We start from the raw sequence: 26278 nt of genomic DNA, 5'->3' as shown, positions 1-26278 counted from the left end.
ATGACTGCTTTTTTCGCACTGGCATCCTGTTTACAACAGTACCAGTTTTTGTTTTAGGTGAGAAAAACATTTCCATACAATCCTCACTCCTGAGGATTTTTTCTATTTCTTGGGAAATAACCTTTGAGAATTTTTTTCCCCCATCACTCACTTTAAAATTATCTCCAACAAGTACTGTCTTATGAGGTTTTAGTTTAAGTCCCCAACATATGAATTACAAATGCAAGAGTGTTGTTACTTCTCTTCTTGGAATCTTTTTTTTCGGGGGGGATAGGGGAAATATATTTGTTTGAGGGAACCTCCCTGTCTCATTAACTAATCTCTTCTCCCCAATCTCCCAGCCCATTGTAGGATCAGGGAAGGGTTTTGCTCTTTTTCCAGCAGTTGGCTTGTCCTTGGTATCAATATTGCTTTGTGAAAAACTACCCTAAAACAGTCGTCTTTAAAAGACACAGTAATTTATTTTGCTCACAAATGTGAGAGTTGCCTAGGCTCCACCAGGCATTTCTCATGTGGGTTCTCTTGCAAAGCTACAGTCAGACCATGGCTTGGGCTGGGGTCTTCATGCGCATGTCTAACACCTGGCCTTGGAGGAGTCAAACAGCTGCGACTTTTCTAAATGTCTCTTAATGTGGTCTCTCTACATGGTGTGTGGCCTCAGAGTAGCTAGAATCCCAGCAGCCGTACGTGCATAGCAGTAGCTGTGTGGCGTTTTCTGACCTGCCTTAGAGGCTGGCACCACTTCTGCCACATTCTGTTTGTGGAGGCAGTCACAAACTGCCCAGGGTCAGGGGACATGGATCCAACTTTTGGTAGAAAGAGCGTTGAAGAATTTGCAGACCTGTTTTAAAACCACTGCTTGACTCTTCAACTGCTACCTGTCAAAAGTAGACCAGTTAGTACTAGTGAATTCCAGATCGTTAGAGAAGAGGGCTGTGCCGACTCCTAACCACAGTGACCCATCGTGTGGGAAATGCAAATGTACGTGCCTTTGCTGTTCATGTACGGAGGTGCTTGATTGATTTGAAACATTCATCAGTGATTTTTAATGAACTTATATCTTACCAGTAGTTCCAAATTTTCTTTTTGACATTGTACTTAATTCAGGACTCATGGAAATCAAGTCATCCCTCTCTTTAACCACCATATATATATTTTTTATCTACTCCAAGATACTGAGTACCTACATTGCATTAGACATCTTTAGATCGATCATCTTCTAAATGTCTCAATCTATTTTCCTTCCTTTTCAATTTCATAGTCACTGTCCTATGACAGGCCTTTATAATTTCTCATCTAATTATTGTCCTCTCTTAAGTCTTTCTTCCTCTAGAATCTGCCACTGTATATATCTTTCTCAAACTCAATTCTGATGATTTTGCTCCCCTGATTAAAAGTCCTCTTGGACTATCTAAATTCCTTGACATGTGCATTCCCATTTTTTGCTTTCTGATATATTCCAGCCTAGCTTTTTGACTTTATTTCTTGCCAATCCCTACAAGTGCACAATTTGTTCTAGCTATGCTGAATTTCTCAATGTAATCATAATTTACTGGGACATCTATTACTCTTTGTCTTCTTCTTTGTACATAGAAGCACTATTCATACCATATTCCTTTTTTAAAAAATCTGTTTTTCATATTGAGTACCTATCACTTAAGTTCACACTATATTATGGGTGGGAGATATTGAGGATTTCATAATATATTTTAATCTTTGCAAATAGTGTGAATATGGTAAATACACTAGAAACTTTTTGTTGTTTGAAATGATTCCTGTGATTTTACTAAGTATGGGGAGGATTTTTAAAACAGTTAAAGTTATTCCAAGTGAAAGATTTTAGTTCTCTAGTTTGGTTTTACATGTCACCGTTAACTAAGACATTTTTCCTTAATGCAGTTTATAGTTGATCTCTCAGATGTCACAGCTTTTATTTAACTGCGTTGCTGCCTTTGATTTAAGAAAAAGGAAAAAATCAGGCTTTTGCAACTATTTGTTGGTTTTCTCTGATTCCATTCTCTAACATTTCTTTGGGGCTCCCTGTGTAACTCAATGACTTTGAAAGAGTAAATATTAATTTATGAAGTAGTTGACATTTTTTCCTTGTCATTTATAATGCTTCTTAGTTTCACAGGCTGACTGGCTTTCTTTACTTCTTTTCTTCCTCCCTCTTCCCCCTCCTTCCTTTCAACAATATATAATAGCTTTATTAAGCTACAATTCATATACCATAAAATTTACCTTTGCAAAGTATACAATCCAGTGGATTTTAGTATTTTTACAGAGTTGTGTAACTACCACCACTGTCTAATTTCAGAACATTTATATCACCCCCAGAAATAAATTTTTTACTTATTAGCAGTCACCCCCCTGCCCCACTAATTCATATTATTTCTATATATTTAGTCACAGACTTAACATTCTTAGTAAACACATGTATATGTGGGTGGTGGGAAGACAGAGGGAAAGGGAGAGTTGTTAAATTTTTAAGAATTGGCCCAATTGATAGTGGAGGGTTGACAAGTCAAAAATCTACAGGGTAGACTGGAGACCCAGGGAAGAGTTGCAATTCAGTCTGCTAGCAGAATTCCCCCTTCTGAAAAGGTCTTTCTCCATCAGGGCCTTCAACTGATTGGATGAAGCCCACCCTTTTGGAGGGTAATCTGCTTTACTCAAAGTCTACTGATTTAAGTGTTAATCTCATGTAAAAAATATCTGGACAGAAACATCTAGAATAATGTTTGACCAAACATGTGGGTACCATGGACTAGCCAAGTTGACACATAAAATTAATCACATGAGTATTTACTGAAATGTTTAAAGGTAGAAAAGTAGAAAGAGCATTGAGTTAGGGAACAGGAGAATTACTTTCTGGTCTTGGTATTACCAGTGAGAGCTCTATCCATGGGCAAGTCTCTAAACATTTCTGGGCTGTAGGTTTCCCTATCTGTTAAATAAGAGGTTCATCTTGATCAGGTTTCCTTTCTTGAGTTCTTATATGGAAGCTTAATATTTAAACAAAAAAGCTTGAAAAAAACAAGCTAAGTCATCTCTAAGCCCTTTTGAACTTATTAAACACCTGTAATTGTTATGGTTCTGATTCTGGATTTGAGATTTTTAGCTGTGACATGCTTTTCTAGGAAAAGTAACACCTAGATAAGAATTTAGTGAAAGACTTGTAAATTCAGTATTCTTTCTACTTTTCTGCCTTTAAATACATAATAGATTAGCATTGCCCTAATTCAATTCTCTTTCTACTTTTCTACCTTTAAACATCTCAGATTGTCTGAGTGTGGTGGCTCACACCTGTAATTCCAGCACTTTGGGAGGCTGAGGCAGGTGGATCACTTGAGGTCAGGAGTTCGAGACCAGCCTGATTGACATGATGAAACTCCATCTCTAGTAAAAAACAAAACAAAACAAAACAAAATTATCCAGGTGTGGTGGCACACACCTATAATCCCAGCTACTTGGGGGGCTAAGGCAGGAGAATCACTTGACCCCAGGAGGTGGAGGTTGCAGTGAGCCAAGATCGCACCATTGTACTCCATCCTGGGCAACAAGAGCGAAACACTTGTCTCAAATAAATAAATTAAATAAATAAATAAAACAAATCTCAGATTACCCTCCAAAAGGGTGGGACAAGTAAAATCATTCTTGGCAAATTGAAATTTCTGTAAAAATTGGTATTGTATGTAGTTTTAATGATTGGAGTTTTTTTGGTGCTAGTGGTGGTACCTGAGAGCACTTTATTTTGTTCAGGCATGAATAATGCCTGAATTGAATTGTGCTAGTGCATGACTAATACTAAAAATGAATAGCAGTCCTGAGTTGGTCTGTTACAGTAGGGAATAACAGACAATATCAATCTGTTTTAAATACCATAAAGATGATATTCAGAGCTGTGAGGCTGGATAAGTTGGAGTATAGATAGAAAGGAGGTCCAGGGACTGAGTCCTGGGGCATCCAACATGATGAAGTTGGGAGAATAAGAACTAGCAATGAAGATTGAGAAGGACTGGCCAGTGGAGGAAAACTTAGGCAATGTGGCGTCCTGGATGCCAAATGAGGGAACGGTTTCAAGGTCAACAGCATTTTATGTGCTGATTGGTTAAGTAAAATGAAGACTCTAAATTGTGTTAAGTACAACTTCATGCTAATAAAAATTAACATCAGACTTTAAAAGGTACACAGGGTATAAAGTAAAAATTTCTTTCTCATTAAAAAAAAGACAACTTTTCAGAGTAGTTTCAGGTTCACCGCAAAATTGAGAGGAGGGTACAGAGAGTTCCTATTTCCTCCCTGCTCCCACACATGCATAGCTTCCATTGTCAACATACCCCTGCAGGGGGGTACATTTGCTACAATTGATGAAGCTATATTGATACATCATCTTTACCCAGAGTCCATAGTTTACATTAGGTCTCACTCTTTGGTGTCATACACTCCATGGGTTTGGACAAACTTCTAATGACATGTATCCACTATTATAGTATACAGAGTAGCTTCATTGCCTTAAACATTCCCTGGGCTCCACCTGTTTATCCCTCATCCCTCCTGCAACTACTGAAGTTTTAATTCTCTCTGTAGTTTTACCATTTGCAGAATGTCATGGAGTTGAAATCATCCAGTCTGTTTTCAGGCTGACTTCTTTCACTTAGTAATATGCACTTAAGTTTCTTCCATGTTGTCTTCTTTCTTCTTTCTTCTTCTTTCCTCCTCCTCCTCCTCCTTCCCCTCCTCCTCCTCCTCCTCCTCCTCCTCTTCTTCTTCTTCATTATTTTCAGACAGGGTCTTGCTCTGTCGCCTGGGATGGAGTGTAGTGGTGTCATTTCGTTTCACTGCAACCTCCACCTCCTAGGCTCAGGTGATCCTCCTGCTTCCAAATAGCTGGGACTACAGGCATGTCCCACCATGCCTGGCTAATTTTTCTTTTTTCCTTTCCTTTCCCCTCCCCCCTCCCCTCCCCCTCCCTTCCCCTCCCCTTCCCCCTCCCCTCCCCCCTCCTCTTCCCTCCCCTCCCCTCTCCTCTCCCCTTCCCTCCCCTCCCCTCTCCCCTCCCCTTCCCTCCCCTCCCCTTCCCTTCCCTCCCCTCTCCTTTTTTTCTGAGATGGAATCTCTCTCTGCTGCCCAGGCTGGAGTGCAGTGGTGCCAGCTCTGCTGACTGAAACTTCCACCTCCCGGGTTCAAGCAGTTCTCTTGCCTTAGTCTCCTGAGTCGCTGGGACTCCAGGCGTGTACCACCAAGCCCGGATAATTTTTTGTATTTTTAGTAGAGATGGGGTTTCGCTGTATTAGCCAGGATGGTCTCGATCTCCTGACTTTGTGATCCACCTGCCTCGGCCTCCCAAAGTGCTGGGATTACAGTCATGAGCCACCATGCCTGGTCATTTTTCTATTTTTTAAATAGAGAATGAATCTTCGCCATGTTGCACATGCTGGTCTCAAACTCCTGGGCTCAAGTGATCTGCCTACCTTAGCCTCCTAAAGTGCTGGGATTACAGGCGTGAGTCACTACGCCCGGCGTCCATGGCTTTTTATGGCATATTTCCTTTTAGTGTTAAATCATATTCCATAATCTGGATGTACCACAGCTTGCTTTTTTTTTTTTTTTCCCATCAAATCTATTCACCGACAGAACAATGTCTTGTTTGCTTCCAAATTTTGGCAGTTATGAATAATACTGCTGTAAACATCCATATGTAGGCTTTTGTGTGGAAATATGTTTTCATCTCCTTTGAGTAAATAACGACGAGTAAGTGCTGGATGAGTTAAGAATATGTTTAGTTTTGTTAAAAACCACCAAACTGTCTTCCAAAGTGACTGTTTCATTTTGCATTCCCACCAGTTTCTCTTCTCTCACATCCTCACCAGCATTTGGTTTGTCATTGCTCTGGATTTTATCCATTCTACTAAGTGTGTAGTGGTATTTCATTGTGGTTTTAATTTGCATTTCCCTGATAGTGTATGATATGGAGTATTTCTTTGCATGTGTATTTGCCATCTGTTTATCTTTGGTGATGTGTCTGGCCCTTTAAAAAAAGCAGGTTGTGACCGGGCATGGTGGCTCACCCCTGTAATCCCAGCACTTTGGGAGGCCGAGACGGGCAGATCACCTGAGGTCAGAAGTTTGAGACCAGCCTGGCTAACATGGTGAAACCCCGTCTCTACTGAAAATACAAAAATTAGCCAGGTGTGGTGGTGCGCACCTGTAGCCCCAACTACTCAGGAGGCTGAGGCAGGAGAATCACTTAAACCTGGGAGGTGGAAGTTGCAGTGAGCAGAGATCGCGCTACTGCATTCCAGCCTGTGAGACAGAGCGAGACCCCGTCTCAAAAAAACGAAAAACAAAAAACAGATTGTGTTCTTATTGTTGAATTTTAAGAGTTCCTTACGTATTTTGGATGCTACTTTATCAGATGTAGGTTTTGCAAATATTTTCTCCCATCTGTGACTTGTCTTTTCAATCTCTTGACAGTGCCTTTCACAGAGCAGAAAATTTTAATGAAGTCTGGCTATCTTAGTCTGTTTTAGTCTGTTTTTTATTGCTTCTAACAGATTACCTGAAACTGGGTAATTTATAAAGAAAAGAATATTTTTCTCAGTTGTAGAGGCTGAGAAGTCCAAGGTTGAGGGACCACATCTTATGAGGACCTTGTTGCTAGTGGGGACTCTCTAAAGAGTCCCAACGTGGTGCAGGGTATCACATGACTGAGTGTTCATCTGTCATTTAGAAGTGTGTTGTTTAATCTCCAAGTATTTTGGGATTTTCTACCTGTCTATCTGTTACTGATGTTTAGTTTAATTCCACTGTGGTCTGAGAGCAGATATTATATATTTGTATTCTTTTAATTTTGTTTTATGGCCCAGAATGTGTTCTATCTTGGTGACTGTTCCATGTGAGTTTGAGAAGAATGTGTAAACTGCTGTTGTTGAATTAGTCTATAGATGTTAGTTATATTCATTTGATTAATGGTGTTGTTGAGTTCAGCTATGTCCTTACTGATATTCTGCCTGCTTCTGATTCTGATCTGTTTGCTTCTGATAGAGGAATGTTGAAGTCTACAACTCTAATAGTGGATTCCTCTATTTTTCCATGTAATTCTATCAGTTTTTCACTCACAAATTTTGATGCTCTGTTAGGCATGCACGCACGCACATTAAGTATTGTTATGTCTTTTTGGATAATTGACCATTTATCATTATGTAATGCTAATCTTTATCTTTGAGAACTTTCCTTGCTCTGAAGTCTGCTGTGTCTAAAATTAATATAGCTACTCCCACTTTCTTTTGATTAGTGTTAGCATGGCATCTCTTTCTTCATCCATTTACTTGTAATCTATATGTGTCTTTATATTTAAAGTGGGTTTCTTGTAGACAACATAGTTATGTCTTGTTTTTTTATCCACTCTTGACAATTTTTCTTTTCTGTTTTTTTTTAAAATTACACTTTAAGTTCTAGGGTGCATATGCACAACGTGCAGGTTTGTTACATATGTATACTTGTGCCATGTTGGTGTGCTGCACCCATCAGCTCATCAGCACCCATCAACTCGTCATTTACATCAGGTATAACTCCCAATGCCATCCCTCCCCGCTCCTCCCTTCCCATAATAGGCCCTGGTGTGTGATGTTCCCCTTCCAGAGTCCAAGTGATCTCATTGTTCAGTTCCCACCTATGAGTGAGAACATGCGGTGTTTGGTTTTCTGTTCTTGTGAAAGTTTGCTGAGACTGATGGTTTCCAGCTGCATCCATGTCCCTACAAAGGACACAAACTCATCCTTTTTTATGTCTGCATAGTATTCCATGGTGTATATGTGCCACATTTTCTTAATCCAGTCTGTCACTGATGGACATTTGGGTTGATTCCAAGTCTTTGCTATTGTGAATAGTGCCGCAGTAAACATTCATGTGCATGTGTCTTTATAGTAGCATGATTTATAATCCTTTGGGTATATACCCAGTAATGGGATGGCTGGGTCATATGGTATTTCTAGTTTTAGATCCTTGAGGAATCGCCATACTGTTTTCCACAATGGTTGAATCAGTTTATAATCCCACCAACAGTGTAAAAGTGTTCCTATTTCTCCACATCCTCTCCAGCACCTGTTGTTTCCTGACTTTTTAATGATTGCCATTCTAACTGGCGTGAGATGGTATCTCATTGTGGTTTTGATTTGCATTTCTCTGATGGCCAGTGATGATGAGCATTTTTTCATGTGCCTGTTGGCTGTTTGCATGTCTTCTTTTGAGAAATGTCTGTTCATATCCTTTGCCCACTTTTTGATGGGGTTGTTTGTTTTTTTCTCGTAAATTTGTTTGCGTTCTTTGTAGGTTCTGGATATTAGCCCTTTGTCAGACGAGTAGATTGCAAACATTTTCTCCCATTCTATAGGTTGCCTATTCACTCTGATGGTAGTTTGTTTTGCTGTGCAGAAGCTCTTTAGTTTAATTAGATCCCATTTGTCAATTTTGGCTTTTGTTGCCTTGCTTTTGGTGTTTTAGACATGAAGTCCTTGCCCATGCCTATGTCCTGAATGGTATTACCTAGGTTTTCTTCTAGGGTTTTTATGGTTTTAGGTTTAACATTTAAGTCTGTAATCCATCTTGAATTAATTTTCATATAAGGAGTAAGGAAAGGATCCAGTTTCAGCTTTCTACTTATGGCTAGCCAATTTTCCCAGCACCATTTATTAAATAGGAAATCCTTTCCCCATTTCTTGTTTTTGTCAGGTTTGTCAAAGATACTCCAATCAATAGAAAAAGAGGGAATCCTCCCTAACTTATTTTATGAGGCCAACATCATCCTGATACCAAAGCCTGGCAGAGACACAACAAAAAAAGAGAATTTTAGACCAATATCCCTGATGAACATTGATGCAGAAATCCTCAATAAAATACTGGCAAACCGAATCCAGCAGCACATCGAAAAGCTTATCCACCAAGATCAAGTGGGCTTCATCCCTGAGATGCAAGGCTGGTTCAGCATATGAAAATCAATAAACATAATCCAGCATATAAACAGAACCAAAGACAAAAACCACATGATTATCTCAATAGATGCAGAAAAGGCCTTTGACAAAATTCAACAGCCCTTCATGCTAAAAACTCTCAATAAATTCGGTATTGATGGAACATATCTCAAAATAACAAGAGCTATTTATGACAAACCCACAGCCAATATCATACTGAATGGGCAAAACCTGGAAAAATTCCCTTTGAAAACTGGCACAAGACAGGGATGCCCTCTCTCATCACTCCTATTCAACATAGTGTTGGAAGTTCTGGCTAGGTCAATCAGGCAAGAGAAAGAAATCAAGGGTATTCAGTTAGGAAAAGAAGTCAAATTGTCCCTGTTTGCAGATGACATGATTGTATATTTAGAAAACCCCATCATCTCAGCCCAAAATCTCCTTAAGCTGATAAGCAACTTCAGCAAAGTCTCAGGATACAAAATTAATGTGCAAAAATCACAAGCATTCTTATACACCAGTAATAGACAAACAGAGAGCCAAATCATGAATGAACTTTTATTCACAATAGCTTCAAAGAGAATAAAATACCTAGGAATCCAACTTACAAGGGATGTAAAGGACCTCTTCAAGGAGAACTACAAACCACTGCTCAGTGAAATAAAAGAGGATACAAACAAATGGAAGAACATACCATGCTCATGGATAGGAAGAATCAATATCGTGAAAATGGCCATACTGCCCAAGGTAGTTTGTAGATTCAATGCCATCCCCATCAAGCTACCAATGACTTTCTTCACAGAACTGGAAAAAATTGCTTTAAAGTCCATATGGAACCAAAAAAGAGCCCGCATTTCCAAGACAATCCTAAGTCAAAAGAACAAAGCTGGAGGCATCACGCTACCTGACTTCAAACTATACTACAAGGCTACAGTAACCAAAACAGCATAGTACTGGTACCAAAACAGAGATATAGACCAATGGAACAGAACAGAGCCCTCAGAAATAATACCACACATCTACAGCCATCTGATCTTTGACAAACCTGACAATCTTTCTTTTAATCAGTGCATTTAGACCATTGATATTTAGAGTGATTATTGATGTAGTTCGTTTAATATCTACAATATTTGTTGTTCTTTTCTATTTGTTGCCCTTGTTCTTTGTTCCTATTTATGTCTTCTACTCTTTTTATGCCTTTTGTGGTACTAGTTGAGGATTTTATATGATTCCATTTTCTTTCCTTTTTTGATATATGAATTATATTTCTTTGTTGCTTTTTTAAGTGGTTGCTGAGAGTTTGCAATGTACATTTAGCGGTATAGTATTATTTCTAAGTTGTTAGTGGTATAGTGTTACTTTTAAGTGGTTGCTTGAAAGCTTGCAGTATGTATCAGTAGTGTGAGTACCTTATTATAGCGAAATAATCCTGATTCCTCCCTCCTCTCCTTTGTATCATTGCTGATACATGTCACTTCTACATAAGCATGTACATATATATGTGTATATATGTACACACATATGTATGCATATATAATTTAATACATTGTTGCTGTTGCTATTTTGAACAACTGTTTCCTGGTAAGTTAATTAGGAGTAAGAAAAAGAAAAGTTTTTATTTACCTTCACTTGTTCCTTCTCCAGGGTTTTTCCTTGAGGATCTGAGTTTCTGAGCTATGTAATTTTCCTTTTCCTTTTTTTATTTTTTATTTTTAAAGAACTACTTTTAACATTTCTTTCAAAGGAGGTCCACCAGCAACACATTCTGTCAATTTTTGTTTCTATGAGGAAGTTTTTATTTCTTTTTTACTTTTGAAGGATAATTTCACAGGATACAGAATTCTAGGCTGGTGGGTTTTTTTTTCCCTCATTTTTTTTATTTTTTATTTTTCTTGAGATGGAGTCTCACTCTGTCACACAGGCTAGAGTGCAGTGGCATGATCTTGGCTCACTGCAATCTCCACCTCCCAACTACAAACGATTCTTCTTCCTTAGCCTTCCGAGTGGCTGGGATTACAGGCGCCCACCACCAAGCCCAGCTAATTTTTGTATTTTTAGTAGAGACGGGCTTTCACCATGTTGGCCAGATGGTCTCGAAACTCCTGACCTCAAGTGATCTGCCCACCTCGGCCTCCCAAAGTGCTGGGATTACAGGTGTGAGCCACCACATCCAGCCTTTTCTCATTACTTTAAATATTTCATTCCACTGTCTTCTTACTTTCTTCTTCTTTCCTCCTCCTCCTCCTCCTTCTCCTCCTGCTCCTCCTCCTTCCTCCTTCCTCCTCCTCCTTCTGCTCCTCCTCCTTCCTCCTTCCTCCTCCTCCTTCCTCCTTCCTCCTTCTTCCTCCTTCTTATTCTTATTCTTATTCTTATTCTGGGTTACATGTACAGAACTTGCAGTTTTGTTACATAGGTACACATGTGCCATGGGGGTTTGCTGGATACATCAACCTGTCACCTACCTTAGGTATTTTTCCTCATGTTATCCCTCCCCTAGCCCCCAACCCCCCACAGGCTCCAGTGTGTGATGTTCCCCTCCCTGTGTCCATGTGTTCTCATTGTTCAGCTCCTACTTATGAGTGAGAACATGTGATGTTTGATTTTCTGATCTTTTGATAGTTTGCTGAGAATGATGGTTTCCAGCTTCATCCATGTGCCTGCAAAGGACATGAACTCATCCTTTTTTATGGCTGCATAGTATTCCATGGTGTATATGTGCCACATTTTCTTTATCCAGTCCATCATTGATGGACATTTGGGTTGATTCCAAGTCTTTGCTCTTGTGAATAGTGCTGGAGTAAACATAGGTGTACATGTGTCTTTATTGTAGAATGATTTATAATCCTTTGGGTATATGCCCAGTAATGGGATTGCTGGATCAAATGGTATTTCTAATTCTAGATCCTTGAGGAATCGCCACCCTGTCTTCCACAATGGTTGAGCTAATTTATACTCCCACCAATAGTGTAAAAGCATTCCTGTTTTTCCACAACCTCTCCAGCATCTCTCGTTTCCTGACTTTTTAATAATTGCCATTCTAACTGGCATGAGATGGTATCTCATTGTGGTTTTGATTTGCATTTCTCTAGTGACCTGTGATGATGAGTGTTTTTTCAAATGTCTGTTGGCTGCATAAGTGTCATCTTTTGAGAAGTGTCTGTTCATATCCTTTGCCTATTTTTTGATGGGGTTGTTTGCTTTTTTTCTTGTAAATTTGTTTAAGGTCTTTGTAGATTCTGGATATTAGTTCTTTGTCAGATGGATAGATTGCAGAAATGTTTTCCCATTCTGTAGGTTGCCTGTTTACTCTGATGATAGTTTCTTTGGCTGTGCAAAAGCTCTTTAGTTTGATTAGATCCCATTTGTCAATTTTGGCATTTGTTGCCATTGCTTTTGGAGTTTTAGACATGAAATTTTTGCCCATGCCTATGTCCTGAGTGGTGTTGCCCAGGTTTTCTTGTAGGATTTTTTTTGGTCCTAGGTCTTATGTTTAAGTCTTTGATCCATCTTGAGTTGATTTTTGCATAAGGTGTAAGGAAGGGGCCCAGTTTCAGTTTTCTACATATGGCTAGCCAGTTTTCCCAACACTATTTATTAAAAAGGGAATCTTTTCCCCATTGCTTGTGTGTGTCAGGTTTGTCAAAGATCAGATGGTGGTAGATGTGTGGTGTTACTTCTGAGGCCTCTGTTCTGTTCCATTGGTCTATATATCTGTTTTGGTACCAAAACCATGCTGTTTTGGTTACTCTAGCCTTGTAGTGAAGTTTGAAGTCAGGTAGCGTGATGCCTCCAGCTTTGCTCTTCTTGCGCAGGATTGTCTTGGCTTTGCAGGCTCTTTTTTGGTGTCATCTGAAGTTTAAAGTAGTTTTTTCCAATTCTGTGAAGAAAGTCTGTGGTAGCTTGATGGGGATAGCATTGAATCTATAAATTACTTTGGGCAGTAAGGACATTTTCATGGTATTGATTCTTCCTATTCATGAGCATGGAATGTTTTTCCATTTGTTTGTGTCTTCTCTTATTTCCTGTTATTATTGTGTGAGAGTCTTAAGTCTCTTGATAAGTCTCTAAGAACTTGCATTTTGAATCTGAGTGCTGCTGTATTAGGTACATATATATTTAGAATACTTAGCTCTTCTTGTTGCATTGATCCCTTTGCCATTATGTAATGGCCTTCTTTGTCTCTTTTGATCTTTGTTGGTTTAAAGTTTGTTTTATCAGAGATGTGGGTCTCCTGAATACAGCACACCAATGGGTCTTGACTCTTTATCCAATTTGCCAGTCTGAGTCTTTTCACTGGGGCATTTAGCCCATTTACATTTAAGGTTAATATTGTTATGTGTGAATTTGATCCTGTCATTATGATGCTAGTTGGTTATTTGGCCCATTAATTGATGCAGTTTCTTCATAGCATCGTTGGTCTTTACAATTTGGCATGTTTTTGCAGTGTCTGGTATTTAGTGTTTAGTGATTCCTTCAGGAGCTCTTCTAAGGCAGGCCTGGTGGTGACAGCATCTCTCAGCATTTGCTTGTCTGTAAAGGATTTTATTTATCCTTCACTTACGAAGATTAGTTTGGCTGGATATGAAATTCTGGGTTGAAAATTCTTTTCTTTAAGGATGTTGATTGAACCCCACTCTCTTCTGGCTTGTAGGGTTTCTGCAGAGAGATCTGCTGTTATTCTGATGGGCTTCCCTTTGTGGGTAACTCAACCTTTCTCTCTGGCTGCCCTTAACATTTTTTCCTTCGTTTCAACCTTGGTAAATCTGACAATTATGTGTCTTGGGTTAATCTTTTAGAGGAGTATCTTTGTGGTGTTCTCTCTATTTCCTGAATTTGAATGTTGGCCTGCCTTGCTACATTGGAGAAGTTCTCCTGGATATTATCCTGAAGAGTGTTTTCTAACTTGGTTCCATTCTCCCCATCACTTTCAGGTATACCAATCAAACGTGGATTTGGTCTTTTCACATAGTCACATATTTTCTTGGAGGTTTTGTTTGTTTCTTTTCACTCTTTTTTTCTCTAATCTTGTCTTCTCACTTTATTTCATTAATTTGATCTTCATTCATTGATACCCTTTCTTCTACTTGATTGACTCAGCTATTGAAGTTATTGTGTATGCTTCATGAAGTTCTCATACTGTGGTTTTCAGCTCCATCAGGTAATTTAAGCTCTTCTCTACACTGATTTTTCTAGTTAGCCATTCGTCTAAGCTTTTTTCAGAGTTTTTAACTTCCTTGCGATGGGTTAGAACATGCTCGGAGAAGTTTGTTATTACTGACCTTCTGAAGCCTACCTCTGTCAATTCATCAAACTCATTCTCTGTCCAGTTTTGTTCCCTTGGTGGCGAGGAGTTGTGTTCCTTTGGATGAGAAGAGGCATTCTGGTTTTTGGAATTTTCAGCCTTTCTGCTGTGGCTTCTCTCCATCTTTGTGGTTTTATCTACCTTTGGTCTTTGATGTTGGTGACCTACGGATGGGGTTTTGGTGTGGATGTCCTTTTTGTTGATATTGATGCTCTTCTTTTCTTTTTATTAGTTTTCCTTCTAATAGGCCTCTCAGCTGCAGGTCTGTTGTCTGTTAGAGTTTGCTGGAGGTCCACTCCAGACCCTGTTTGCCTGGGTATCACCAGTGGAGGCTGCAGAACAGCAAATATTGCTGCCTGATCCTTCCTCTAGAAGCTTCATCCCAGAGAGGCACCCGCCTGTATGAGGTGTCTGTCGGTCCCTACTGAGAGGTGTCTTCTAGTAAGGCTACACGGGGGTCAGGGACCCATTTGAGGAGGCAGTCTGTCCGTTATCAGAGCTTGAACACCGTGCTGGGAGAACTACTGCTCTCTTCAGAGCTGTCAGACAGGGATGTTTAAGTCTGGAGAAGCTGTCTGCTGCCTTTTATTCAGATATGGTCTGTCCCCAGATGTGGAATTTAGAGAGGCAGTAGGCTTTGCTGAGCTGTGGTGGGCTCCACCCAGTTCGAGCTTCCCTGCTGCTTTGTTTACACTGTGAACATAGAACTGCCTACTTAAGAGTCAGCAGTGGCAGATGCCCCTCCCTTCACCAAGCTCCAGCGTCCCAGGTAGATCTCAGACTGCTGTGCTAGCAGCGATCAAGACTCCATGGTCATGGGATCTGCTGAGCCAGGCACGGGAGGGAATCGCCTGGTCTGCATGGGAAAAGTGCAGTATTTGGGCAAGAGCGTACTCCTCCAGGTACAGTCACTCATGGCTTCTCTTGGCTAGGAAAGGGAAATCCCCTGACCGCTTGCACTTCCTAGTTGAGGCGACAAGCTGCCCTGCTTCGGCTCGGCCTCCCTGGGCTGCACCCACTGTCCAACCAGTCCCAATGAGATGTACCAGGTACCTCAGATGGAAATGTAGAAATCACCTGTCTTCTGCTTTTATCTCGCTAGGAGCTGCAGACCGGAGCTGTTCCTATTCGGCCATCTTGGAAGCGACCCCCTCTTCTTACTTTCATGGTTTCTGGGGAAAAATTCTGGGGATGTAAATCTTATCTTTGTTCTTCTATAGGTATGGTGTTTTAATCTTCTGGCTTCTTTCAGGATTTTGTCTTTATCTTAGATTTGCTGTAGTTGAATATGATTTGGCATATCTAAGTGTAGGTATTTTGTTGGCTTTTTTTGTTTTTATCAGCATTTATTGTGCTTGGTGTTCTCTTAGCTTCCTGGATGTCTGGTTTGATATCTGACATTAATTTGGGGGAAATTCTCAGTCATTATTATTTTAAGTATTTCTTCTGTTCCTTTCCTTTCCTTCTGGTACTCCCTTTTCACACATTACACTCTTTGTAATTGTCCCACAATTCTTGAGTTTTGTGTTTTGTCCTCTTTTTTTTCCCCACTCTTTTTACTCTTTGCTTTCCAGTTTTTGAGGTTATTATTGAGATATCCTCAATCTCAGATATATATATATATTTGGCTTTGTCATCTGCTTTATTGATTAGAGCTCTTAGCTTAGCATATTAACCAGAGTTGTTTTCAGTTCTTGATCTGATAATTCCAATGTCCTGCCATATTTGAGTCAGGTTCCGACGTTTGCTCTGTCTTTTCAAACTATGTTATTTGCCTTTTAGTATGCCTTGTAATTTTTTCTTTGTAGCTGGACATGATGTACTGTGTAAAAGGAACTGTTTAATGTAGGGTTTTATAATGTGGTGGTAAGGTGTGGAGGAAGGGGAAGTCTTCTATAGTCCTATGGTTAGATCTAAGTCTTTTAGTGAGGCTGTGCCTCTGGATTATCAGCTTCACAAATGCTTTTCAGTAAGCTTACTCCCTTAGGTGGGACAGTATAGTTAGAGTAGACTAGAGTTGGGTATTTCCTGTCTTCCACATGGAAGGCTAGAACAGGCTAGAGTTAGGTATTTCTTTTCCTCCACATGGAAGGCTAAAGCTGACTGGGATTAGGTATTTCCCTACCCCCAAGTTAAAACCTCAGCAGGATAGTCTCTGGCTAGATAGTTTTTCCTGAGGGCAAGCCTTGTTAAAAACCGAATGTTGTGGTATATTTCAAAATGGTTGTTTTTCCTCTCTCTCTGTTGGAAGTAGGGGGAGATTTTTCTGATATTCACTGTGAGAACTTAGGTATCGCTCCTGGAGGTCAAAGTAAGAAAAAGTGCGATAGGCCCCTTCTGACTGGGTTCCCTGGAGTTTTTGACTCTCAGACTTTCTTACATTGATCCTCCAACCATTTGTCAATTACAGGTCAGGTTTTTCTTCGCTGGCACTGGTTCCCTCAACCCTTCTGCTCATGGGTTGGTAAGTTGTGATTCTCTGTATCCTTCTGTATGTCCCTCCAATTTTGGGGGCAGTGGTTTCCCTTGTGACCTCTTTTCTTTTAAGGAGCTAAGATGAGTTGTTGATTTTTTTTTCAATTTGTTCAGGTTTTTACTTATTTTGGAGTGATGACTTCCAAGCTTCTTTCAGGTCAGATCAGAAACCAGAAGTCTCTTCTTCCCATTTTTTTTTTTTAGTTACTATACAGTATTCTTTGCTGGAGGCAAATGGTATTAATAAGTTTTAGTGCATCCTTGCAGAGGTAGCCTACTATTTAAACATTTTTAAACATTGAGATGAGATTACTGATTCCAAAGGCACATTCCACTAAGAAACCTTTGTTTCTGTAGTTATAATCCATTTCTCGTTATTGATGTCATAGTTACATGTTTTTCTGTCCATCTCTCAAACTACTAGCCCCTGTCAGATTTTCTTGATTTGCTGAATTTTGATAATTTTATTGGAATTTTCAAATAACTAACATATTAGTCAAGGTATGTTAGCTTATGCTGCAATAAGAAAATAATCATCCAATTATCAGTCGCTTAAAACACAAAGATTATTATTTCTCACGTATATCAAGTTTGTACCTTTCAGGGAAAGTTGTCTTTCCTGTAAAGGCACACATTGCACTTCTAGATGAAAAAATGAGTCATCGATTACTGAGACAGCAGTAGAGAGAGGTTCACAGCCAAACAATTAAATGCATCTGTGGAAGTTTTTTGTTTGTTTGTTTGTTTGTTTTTGGAGATGGATTCTTGCTATGTCACCCAGACTGGAGTGTAGTGGCATGATCTCGGCTCACTGCAACCTCTGCCTCCTGGGTTCAAGCGATTCTTATGCCTCAGCCTCCCTAGGAGCTGGGATTACAGGCACACGCCACCATGCCTGGCTAATTTTTGTATTTTTAGTAGAGACAGGGTTTCACCATGTTGGCCAGGTAGTCTCAAACTCCTGACCTCAAGTGATCCACCCGCCTTTGCCTCCCAAAGTGCTGGGATTACAGGCATGAGCCACCGCGCCCAGCCGCATCTGTGGAAGTTTATAGGTCACTTCTACTCACATTTCATTACCCAACAAAAGTCACATGACTGTGTCTAACTTCAAGAGGGAAAAAGAAAGTAAAATTCTTCATTGAGCCCAGAAGGAGAGGGGAAAATGGATAGTGTTGTTAATGGCCTCTGTATCTTGATCTTTCTGATTACTTTCTTTGTGTTTTCTTGAAAGTGTCTTATCATCTCTAACGCTGATTGCAGGTGCTGTTTTGGTAAGCCTGACCACCTCACCACCTACCGCCACAAAAAGAACTTCTATCTTAGAAAAGCAAGTAGTTTTGCCTTTCACATCTTTGTTAAGAATTTCAAGGTCATTATCTCTGAAATTCTGAGAATTTCACCAGTCTTCTGTCTTTGACAATTCATGTCGTAAGATTGGTGATTTTTTTTTCCTATATAGTAGTTTCCCCTTATCCTCAGTGGATGTGTTCCAAGATCCCAGTGGAAGCCTGAAACCTCAGATAGTGCCAGATCCTATATATACTACATTTTTTTTCCCATACATACATACCTCTGATAAAGTTTAATTCCTAAATTAGGTGCAGTAAGAGATTAACAACAATAATTAATAAAATAAAACAATTATAACAATATGCCAGCATCACTACTCTTGTGCTTTGGGACAGTTGTTAAGTAAAATAAAGGTTACTTGAACACAAGCACTGTGATACTGTGACAGTGGATCTGATAACTGAGACTGCTTCTAAGTGACTAATGGGTGGGTAGCATAGACAATGTGGATGTGGACACACTGGACAAAGGGATAATTCATGTCCTGGGCGGGCAGGATGGAGCAGGACAGTGTGACATTTCATCGTGCTACTAAGAATGATGTGCTATTTAAAACTTTTGAATTGTTTATTTCTGAAATTTTCCATTTAATGTTTTCAGACTGAGGTTAACTGAAACCTTGAAAAGGGAAACCCGGATACGGGGGTAAGGCTGTACACTTTATTTAGTGTTGATAAATAGCACAGGCTGTATCACAGCTTGACACGAGATTGTATTCTCTCTTTCTCTTGGAGGCTAGATGGAGTCTGTTGAAGATTGCAGTCGGTATTTAATGCAGAGAATTTGATGGAGGGGAGCGATTAAGTGTGGGCCATTTTCTTCTGTGCCTCACCTTTGTGGAGTAGACTGGCAGGCAGGCTCTTAGAGTATAGCACAGCAGATATGGCTGATGTAAGGGCAGATTGATTCTCTTTTCTCTTACCTCAAAATACCTTTGTGAAAATTCAAACGTTTCAGGTGAGGGGTGAGACTCCTTTCTAATTTCTAATGATGCTTGAATTTTTTCTTTCACATTGATATAATCATCTTGAGGGATAATGGAAAAGGGAACTAAGTCAAATGTGTATTCTTAGGTTTTCATCTGAATATTGCTTCTACTTTTAAGCTTGTTTGGATAAAGTTTGATTCCAGTATTTAACAGGAGTAAAAACAGTTTCAAATCTGTTATTTTTTTGAGACATTAGGTTCCATCTCAACGTGGATGTAAAATAAGATATTCAAATATATTGGATTTATGTGCTGAAGGCAACAAGTTTCCCTCCCTTTCCCTATTATTCTACACTACTCTAAGGTCCTCTAAAGGCAGCACGATGGAAATTTATGAAGTTGTTAATATGCATTTTATTGAATAAACTGAAAATACGCATATTGGTGTTTTTCTTTGATGCATGTCATTTGTTATCATGGGCATCGTTTGTTTAATCAACAAATGTTTATTGAGATGATGTTGGGGATTATAAATATCCACAAGACAGCTCCCCCCTCCAACTCCTGGAACTTGTTTTTTAGTCAGGTAGACAAACAGTAAACAAATAATGGATGATAAATTCTATGATGAGAAATTAAGTTTGCTTAGAGAGTGATGGTGTCCATTATTTTAGATAGGGTATGTGGGAAGTCCTCTTTGGGGGGTAGTATTTGCAATGATCTGAATGAAGCGAGGGAGCAGCCATGCCCAGGGGAAAAGCTTTCCAGGCAGGAGGGTTAGCAACTGCACAGGCCCAATGTGGAAATAAACTAGTGTGGCTGGAATAGGGGAAAGGAAAAGTCAGAGATATTTGACCATGGACTTTTTCCCCTGTATTTTATGTAAAACTAGTGGAGGACTTTGAGCATTGGTGGAATGAATACATTTATATTCTATTTATTTTTAAATTTTAATTTTAATTTCAATTTATGTTTTGAGATGGGGTCTTGCTGTGTCTCCCAGGCTGGATTACAGTGGCAGGATCATGGCTCACTAAAGTCTTGACCTCCTGGGCTCAAGCAACCCTCCTGTTTCAACCTCCCACGTAGCTGGGATTACAGGTGTGTGCCACCATGCCCACCTAATTTTTGTTGTTATTATTATTATTATTATTATTTGTAGAGTTGGGGTCTTGCTATTATGCCTGGGCTGGTCTCAAACTCCTGGGCTCAAACAGTCCTCCTGCCTTGGCCTCCCAAAGTATTGCGATTACAGGTGTGAGCTACCATGCCTGGCTATTTATATTTTTAAAAGATCATTCTGGTTACTATGTGGAGAAATGGGAAATGAGGAGATGCAGGAGTATCATCAGCTAAGAGTCTCCTTGAATTGTTTGGGCAGAGATGATGGTGGTTCTGTCTAGAGTGGCAGCAGTGGATTTGGAGAGAAGTGGTCTGAGTTAGGATATGGGGTATTTTGAAAATCGGGTTGACAGAACTTGTTGGTTTAGATGTGGGGGTGTGAAGGAAAGAAAGGAAGTACATGTGACTGTTAGGTTTTTGGCATTAGCAACTAAAATAAGGATAGCATTATTTAGTAAGGAGTTTAGTAAGGAGCAAGGCTGGAAGCAGACAAAGATTTTGGTATATTAAGAGTTAAGGCTGGGAACAGTGGCTCATGACTGTAATCCTACACTCTGGGAGGCTGAGCTGGGTGGATTGCTTGAGGCCAGGTGTTCGAGACCAGCCTGGGCAACATGGTGAGACTCTGACTCTACTGAAAATACAAAAATTAGCCAGGCATGGTGCCATATGCCTTTAGTTGCAGCTACTCAGGAGGCTAAGGTGGGAGGATCGCTTGAGCCCAGGAGGTCGAGGCTGCAGTGAGCTGTGATCACACCACTACACTCCAGCCTGGGTGACAAAGCAAGATCCTGTCTCAAAAACAAAGCAAAACAAAAAAACCAGTTAGGTTTGAGGTCCTTTAGATGTCCAGGAGGATATTTGAGTTTGCTGATGGCATGATCTCTTAGGAGGAGGGAAAAGATGTGAGATTTTTATCGCCTTGAAACTGATATTCTCAGTTTAGAAAGGTAATATTAAGTGATAATTGATGTAAGCTGGAAGTATTTTCTACTCCACTGTCCTCAGTGAGCCATTATAATTTTCTTTTATTTTTCTCCTTTTGGCTTACTTAGTCGTATTGTGTATCATGATGATTTTTTTCTTTCACATTTCTGGTAAATGGTGATTATTAGGAAGTTGAACCAATTGTGTATAAAATATGTAAAAGACATTTAACAGGGAATGTGCTTCCCAAGGCCCATTGTTTACCACATAAAGGAAACCACTGACTTTTTGTTACATCAGTGAAGATAACATTATTTTGTGAACACAGTACTCCTATAACTTGAGAAAGTAATATGTATTCAGTCATTAATTTCTTGGGTTTTAATAAAATGTTTTAACAAATGTTAACAGAAAATGTAGCAATGCATGGTAGTGGGAATATTCACTTTTATTCTGAAGCAGAGGAAGGAAGTCTGTATTTTGGTAAATATAGTTACTATTCTAGTGAGCATATATTTATGGTGTAAGTAGACTATCACAACTTAGTATCTGCTTCCCATTGTTAATTCATACTTAGTAGTAAAGTCCTCAGGGGCACTACCCTTGATCTTAGCCAGAAGGCAGAGAACAATTCCTTGGGTAAAGTTTGATGAAAAACAACAAAAATTCATAGAAGACAAGGATATAATAATAGAATATGGGCTCACTGGAGACCAAGGAATTTTATCTTCTACCCTTTACCCAACTTCCCACTCCAAAAACCAGAACAAAAACCCATCAAAATGGATCTTTGGCCATAAAAAAGCCTCCCCATTTCTGAGCATCTAAGAAACGTACATGTGGGCTGGGTGTAGTGGCTCACACCTGTAATCCCAGCATTTTGGGAGGCTGAGGTGGGTGGATCACCTGAGGTCAGGAGTTCAAGACCAGCCTGGCCAACATGGTGAAACCTCATCTCTACTAAAACACATAAATTAGCTGGGTGTGGTGGCAGGTGCTTGTAATCCCAGCTACTCGAGAGGCTGAGACAGAGAATTGCTTGAACCAGGGAGGCAGGAGTTGCAGTGAGCTGTGATCATGCCATAGCACTCCAGCCTGGGTGACAGAGTGACACTCCGTCTCAAGTGTACACGTGGAGGCAAGAATCTTAGAACAGCTAGAGATGATAAGATGTTCAAGTTTTAAGCTGTGTATATCATAGACACAATTTTGTTGTAAAAATGTGACCCTTCCACTAGTATAATGACCTCAACCTTTTATTTTTTTAATTTATTTTATTTCTTATAGAGATGGGGTCTTCCTGTGTTGCCAAGCTGGTCTCAAACTCTTGGGCTCAAGTGATCCTCCTGCTTTGGCCTCCCAAAGTACTGGGATTACAGGTGTAAGCCACCATATCCAGCCCGTCTCAACCATTAAAAAAAAAAAAAAAAAATCTGCATATAGTGTGCACGTGTGGCACATTTCCCTTATGACATTACTTGTTTTGTACTTCCCCATTCCTGCCCCTCCACTCTCTACCTCTCTGATTCTGAGCTGGTTAGAGGATACAGTGGCCATAGGTGCTTACGTTCTAGGTAGGGAGAAAGGCAATAAGGAATTAAATAAGTATATAAAACCAAGCATATATTAGTGATGAGTTCTATAATGAAAACAAAATGGAAATAGGATAGTGACATGGGAGGCCTGCTTGCTATTGTGTGTTCTTCTGAACCTTTTTCTCATTTGTCAGTTGGGAATGATAATCATCTACCTCCTTAGAGTTGTTTGGACTTAATTAGGTTCTGTGTGAAGTGCACCTAGCAGAGTAACTGGCAACATACCTAATTATCAAGTACATGCTATTTTCCCTTTCCCTTTCTTTCTGTAATTTGAGCCTTCCAAATCTGTGGTGTAGTGCCATAGAATGAATCTACCTTAGCTAGAGTATGTTTAAACTATGTCCCTGTGTGATTTTGGAGTTCTTACGGAAACAGTAAATAACGACATAGATGACTCTTGAGGACATCACACTTAGTGAAATAAGCCAGTTACAAAAGAACAAATATTGTATGATTTTACTTAGGCCGATAGAGACAGAAAGTAGAATGGTGACTATCAGACTGTGACAGAGAGAATGGGGTTGACCGTAATGGGTATAGAGTTGCACTTTTGTAAGATGAAAAGAGTTCTGGAGATGGATGGTGGTTATGGTTGCCCAACAGTGTGCATGTATTTAATGTACACTTTTTTCATTTTAATTTATTTATTTATTTTATTTTTTGAGATGGAGTCTTGCTCTGTTGCCCAGGCCTGGAGTGAAGTGGCGTGATCTCGGCTTACTGCAACCTCCACCTCCCAGGTTCAAGCAGTTCCCCTGCCTCAGCTACTCCCTGAGTAGCTGGGAATACAGGTGCGTGCCACCACACCTGTCTAATTTTTTGTATTTTTAGTAGAGATGGGGTTTTGTCGTGTTGGTCGGGCTGGTCTTGAACTTCTGACCTCCTGATCTCCCCGCCTTGGCCTCCCAAAGTGCTGGGATTACAGGCGTGAGCCACCGTGCCCAGCCTTAATGTACATTTTAAAATGGTTAAGATGGTAAATTATATGTGTTTTCCTGCTTCTTGTTTTCTTTTTTTGAGACAGAGTCTCGCTTTGTCACCAGGCTGGAGTGCAGTGACGCAATCTCGGCTCACTCCAATCTCGGCCTCCTGGGTTCAAGCAATTCTCCTGCCGCAGCCTCCTGAGTAGCTGGGATTACAGGTACACACCACCACACCCAGCTAATTTTTGTATTTTTAGTAGGGATGGGGTTTCACCATGTTGGCCAGGATGGTCTCGATCTCCTGACCTCGTGATCTGCCCACCTTGGCCTCCTGGGTGGGATTACAGGCGTGAGCCACCACACCCGGCCTTTAGTGCAGTTTTTAATAAAGTAAGTGATAAAATTATTACCTTGCTCCACTCTTCCCATTTTGGTAGATATCAGTGAATCAAGTTGTTCCTGACGAAATCATGAAATAGAGGGTGGTTGTTTTTGCATCATAAATCTATGTGAGAGTTCCAAAAAATGAAAATGTTGTTAGGAATTTTTATCATCTTAACTTCCAGAGGTGTCAAACCTTAAACTGTTAATTGGTGAGCAAAGAGCATAGTGTGGCTGGAAAAGATATTTCTATTGTTTTGTTTTGTCAATTTATAGTATATTTATTGGGCACTTAATTGTCTTTAGTGAACAAGAGTAATAACATTTGTTGAGTATTATCTACCAGCAATTATTCTAAGTTTATGCTTAACAATACTTGATACTAATAATGGTTTGTCATCTTTATATAGCAGCCTTGAAGGTGTTATTCTCATTTTCTAGTTGAGAAATCTGAGGCTCTGAGTGCTGAGTGACTTTCTACTTTAAAAATGATTTTAGAGGAATTTCAATACATAGAAACGAAGGGAGGGCATTCCAGATGGAATAAAGCATGCGTTAGATCTGTGTGATCTGTGTGTAGGAAGGCATGGGATATATTTGCACAGAGCAAAGAGTTCAGCCTGACTGAAGTCTGGATAACATTCGGGAGATGGGCTGGCAATTTAGTCTCTTCCATTAGAATCTTGATAAGGTGAATGAATTCCTGAACAATTTTCTGTAGGCATTGGGATACACCATTGAATTACCAAGCCTGGGGTAATCAGAGTTATGTGCTAGGAAGCAATATCTGAGGTGCATTGGAGTAGTGAGAGAGGGGAGGCCAAAGATCGGTTAGAGTGACCACTTGGAATTCTTTTGCAGTCATTAGGAAGTAGTTGGCGTCAGAGTGCAAATGGCTGGTAGTTGAGGAGTAAGTTGAGAGGTGAGAAGGAAGAAGCACAAATGTAAGTGGAAGTGAAGTGGAAGGGAGGAGTCTATGGAGCATGAGTGTAAGTAACACTTTTTTTGTGTGTTGGGGGAGCATAATGGTCACCTGAATATGTAGGTCAGATGTAGGATCAGCTTTGAAAAGGGAGGATTCTGAGAGATACTTGAAAAAAAAATGCCTTCACACATAGAGTCTATGAGCACAAGAAGGAGGGACTTTAGCAGTCTTGAATTTGAAGGGTTGACGTTGGGCAACCTTTTTCAGTTTAGCAGATGAAGATATCTGTAGAGAGTATGGGACTGTAGTGGGCCTGGAGACTTGAAGAGTAGACAAGTTTCAACTTCTGTAAGAGAGAATTCAAATTTAATAGGGTCAATTTTCACACTTTAGAGTGTGACGTGGAATAATAGTAGTGTACTTACGTTCGTCTTTTATACAAATAACGTATAGAGTAGAAGCTCTCTTAAACAATATTGGCTATATAATATACCTGCAGTTGGGTTGGCTGAATAGATGTTGTTTAAAATGAGAAAGAAAGATACATACCTTAAATGTTTTATAAGTGTATGAATGCTTATATTTCACCAGTCTTGTGATGCATAGCCAAGACATTTTCTTTAAAATGTTTTTAAAGTGGCTTCCCTTAATTAAATTACACGACCTAATGTTTAGCAACAAAACATTTTATTTTTGCACTCATTTTTGATGTAATATGCAACTAAACTATGTAATTATAGTAAATACAACAGACATAGCTGATTTTAGAATAAACACAATTTACTCTAGGATACTACTGTGTTATTGGGAGAAAAATGAGGTGGTGTACCAAAGAGGACTCCCCTTTCCCCTACAAGGAAATTGAAGCTCAGAACTTGTTACTTGACTATGGTTTTAGGATTGCCAATAATCTGGTTTTATCACTGAATTCAATGCTTTTCTCATTATATGGAGTTATAAGGTGAAATAGAATAATATGTCAGATATTGGTTAGTAGTTAGGAAGTTATAGACTGTAGTTTTTTAAAAGTAGCAGCTTTATTGAGATATAATTCACATGCTGTTGAAGTCACCAATTTAAAGTGTGCAATTTAAGGCTATGCGTGGTAGCTCATGCCTGAAATCCCAGTACTTTGGAAGGTGAGGGAGGAGGAACACTTGAGGCCAGGAAATAGAGACTGGTCTGGGCAACACAGCAAGACCCTATCTCTACAAAAAATTAAAAAATTAGTCGGACATGGTGGCATGCTCCTGTACTTCTAGGTACTCTGGAGGCTGAGGCAGGAGGATTGGTTGAACACAGGAGTTTGAGGCTACAGCGAGCTATAATTGCACCACTGCACTCCAGCCTAGGTGACAGAGTCAAACCTGTTT

The 26278-nt window shown here is 39.8% G+C and overlaps 1 protein-coding gene across 25 annotated transcripts in view; it reads left to right on the top strand.

The window, feature by feature from the left end:
• Positions 1-26278, top strand: part of FRYL (FRY like transcription coactivator) — a 286610-nt gene that overhangs the window by 30707 nt on the left and 229625 nt on the right. For 3 of the 25 annotated variants that reach the window (XM_074039756.1, XM_074039754.1, XM_074039749.1), the window contains exon 2: positions 23701-23817. The exons of 21 other annotated variants lie outside the window; for them this stretch is intronic. The gene's annotated coding sequence lies outside the window, so the exon portion shown is untranslated. Of the gene's footprint in view, positions 1-23341; positions 23468-23700; positions 23818-26278 lie in introns of all 25 variants that reach the window. One more of the 25 variants, XM_074039752.1, reaches the window with a different exon arrangement.

Source organism: Macaca fascicularis, chromosome 5 (assembly GCF_037993035.2).
Source record: "Macaca fascicularis isolate 582-1 chromosome 5, T2T-MFA8v1.1".
NCBI classification, from domain to species: Eukaryota; Metazoa; Chordata; class Mammalia; order Primates; family Cercopithecidae; genus Macaca; species Macaca fascicularis.
This window is presented reverse-complemented; position numbering and strand designations above follow the sequence as displayed.